The 3,071-nt window shown below is 59.0% G+C and overlaps 1 protein-coding gene across 1 annotated transcript in view; it reads left to right on the top strand.

Moving 5' to 3' along the window:
* Positions 1 to 3,071, top strand: part of ANKRD55 (ankyrin repeat domain 55) — a 24,605-nt gene that overhangs the window by 14,098 nt on the left and 7,436 nt on the right. The window lies entirely within an intron of this gene.

The following is a 3,071-nucleotide window of genomic DNA, read 5'->3' as shown; positions in this document are numbered from 1 at the left end:
AGGTGAGCGCGGCCCTCGCTTCTCTCCTCCCCTCTCTCCACAAGCAATACCCTCTCATTTAAAAGCTCCAGCGTCACAGTGTTCTCAAAGATCGCGCTTGTTCACATCACCCGGAAACTGTCGGGAAAGCTGTCGTGTGTCAGGAGGCGGCCGAGCTCGCAGGGCGCCGTCGCGATGTCCAGGGGCCCAGTTTGTGACAGCTGGACCCCGTCAGCGGCCACAGCGACGGCCGATGGCTGACCTCGAAGGGACAGGCACACTGGGCGTTTCTCAGAGCACCGTGCGGGCCCCTCTGGAGAGCCAGCGGGTGTCTGTCAGTCACGGAACGGCGTCCCATGAAGCGTCCGGCTCAGACGCGGTCACACTGAGTCTGTGGTAGACGCGCTCGGAGCACTGCCTGTTCTGTCCAAAAACGCACACGCACGGTCGCTGCCTGATGAAAGCCACCCTCCCTGGGCACCGTCGAGATAAATGACGATCTTTGCGATGCAGGTCCTTCGATGCTGACATCTTGGTTGGCGCCAAGGACCCACGCTTCAGCCACCGTCTGCCCCGCTCCCGTGGTGCAGAAAGCAGCCCGTGAAAAAGACAGTCACTTCTCAATACTGTTTTTTAAAATATGTTTTTATTGATGTCAGAGAGGACAGGAGAGGGAGAGAGAGAGAAACATCCATGATGAGAGAGAGTCATCGATCGGCCACCTCCTGCACGCCCCACCCTGGGGATCGGGCCCATAACCGGGCGTGTGCCCTGACCAGGAATCGAGCCCTGACCTCCTGGTTCACAGGTCGACGCTCACCCACGGAGCTATGCCCGCTGGGCTCCTGATGCTATTACGAATATCACTTTAACCCCAGGACTCCCCCAAAGACTGACAGGACCCCCTCCCGCGGGTTCGGGGCCCACCGTGGAGACCCAGGGCCTCCGTCCCAGCCGTGGCAGGAGGCGGCGGCTGTGGGACATGCTGACGGAGCGTAGTTAGCACAGGATGTGTTCCATGGAAGGAGCTTGAGGACATCTCCACAGCCCCCTGGGGTTCCCTCTGGGCCGGTGAGGCGTCCGGAAGTAGCGTTCAGTTTTCCAAAAAGCCTCTGAGGAGGTGAGAGGAGGAGGATGAAATGCATCCAGGGAAGCGGAGACCCAGTCCTGTGCTGTGTGACCTGCAGCCAGAGCGGGTGATGCTTCCCGATCCCAGATCCCAGCGTCTCACTCCCGAGAGTCCGGCTGCAGCCCTGGCCGGTGTGGCCCAGTGGGTAGAGCGTGGGCCTGCAGACTGGAGGGTCCTGGGTTCAATTCCAGTCCAGGGCACATGCCCGGGTTGTGGGCTTGGTCCCTAATAGGGGGCGTGCAGGAGGCAGCCGATCCATGAGTCTCTCTCCTCATGGATGTTTCTCTCTCTCTCCCCCTTCCTCTCTGGAAGGTACCTTGAACCGTGGTTATTATTTCAGAAATAAATAGGGCGACCCGCCTGCTGGGAAATGAAGCGAATTAGAATCAGGACGAGATGCAGGAAATCCGTCTCCAGGGGACTGTTAAGATAAAACCACGGTCAGCTCGCTCTTGTACCTGAAAGCAGGTTAGAGTGGGCATCTGACAGTTACGTGCGTCGGAATGTCCATTACTAGGCAGGTGAATTTGGACCTATATTGCTTCCCTGTCTTTCATTTTTTTTTTTATGTGTCGATTTTGTATTTTATTAATTTTTTACAGAGAGGAAGGGAGAGGGAGAGGGATAGAGAGTTAGAAACATCAATGAGAGAGAAACATCGATCAGCTGCCTCCTGCACACTCCCTACTGGGGATGTGCCTGCAACCAAGGTACATGCCCTTGACCGGAATCGAACCCGGGACCCTTCAGTCCACAGGCCGACGCTCTATCCACTGGGCCACACCGGTCAGGGTGAAACATAAATTCTTCAGAAAGAGGACTGCAGTCTGGCTCAGGGCCTGTGCCTGGTCAGGCTGCGCTGACCCCTCCCCCCAGAAAGCAGCCGGTCCGCTGTGGCCTCGGCAGAGCAGAGCCGAGCTTTCCGAGAAGCAGAAGCAGAAGCGGCGGCTGACCTTTCCTCCCGGGGACGTGCCGGGCGCCGGGCGCTCACTTTCCCCCGCGGCCACGCGGCCTTCACGCTTCCTCTTCTGTAGCCCCTGCCCGGCCACACGCCTCCCCCGGGCGCCCTCCGTGCACTTGGTTAAGAAGTATTTCCAACAGGAAGTTCAGGAAAAACTGGAGGGGAAGCAGAGACACGCACGCAGCGCCCACCGGCACTTCAGCTCTGACAGGAGCTTGCACCCCGCCGATGCCCACCGCCCCCCAGAGGAGAGAGCAGGAAGCTGGGCTGTTTCAGCTCAGGGTCCTGGTGGGCGGACGGTGGAGGGGAGACTGGAAGGGCGGCTCCCGGGAGCCAGAGGCTGTCGCTAAGACGTGTCTGACGGGAGATCGGACGCCTCCAGGAGGCACTTCTGCGGAAGCGCGAGTTCCCCTTTCTCACGCACGCAGATGTCAGGTGGCCACTAACGCTGCGCACCCCAAAATGTGCTTTCCGTCAACCTGGCAGAAACGGGTGTCATGTTGGTTCATTCACACCAGGCGGGTGTGGCCGTGCTGGCTGCGGCCATGTTTTATCTGACAGTCTAGGGCAGGGGTCCTCAAACTACGGCCCGCGGGCCACGTGCAAATACAAATAGCGTATTTGTTCCCGTTTTGTTTTTTTACTTCAAAATAAGATATGTGCAGTGTGCATAGGAATTTGTTCATAGTTTTTTTTTAAACTATAGTCCGGCCCTACAACGGTCTGAGGGACAGTGAACTGGCCCCCTGTTTAAAAAGTTTGAGGCCCCCTGGTCTAGGGAGACGAGGTTGGTGCGCCAGACACGGCCAGGCCTTGGGCGCTGTGGAACCCCCCGGCACCCCGATTGGAACCGCGGCCCTGGAGGTGGGTTGGGGTTCTGGCGGGTCCCCTTGACCCGAGAGGGCTCTGGTGTATGAGGACCGAGATGGCCCCCCAGGCAGGCAGGCTGGACGGGGCCCGGTGAGAGGCGCGGCCGGCACCTCCTGACCTCCATCTTTCCCT

Source organism: Myotis brandtii, unplaced genomic scaffold (assembly GCF_000412655.1).
Source record: "Myotis brandtii unplaced genomic scaffold, ASM41265v1 scaffold426, whole genome shotgun sequence".
NCBI lineage: Eukaryota > Metazoa > Chordata > Mammalia > Chiroptera > Vespertilionidae > Myotis > Myotis brandtii.
This window is presented reverse-complemented; position numbering and strand designations above follow the sequence as displayed.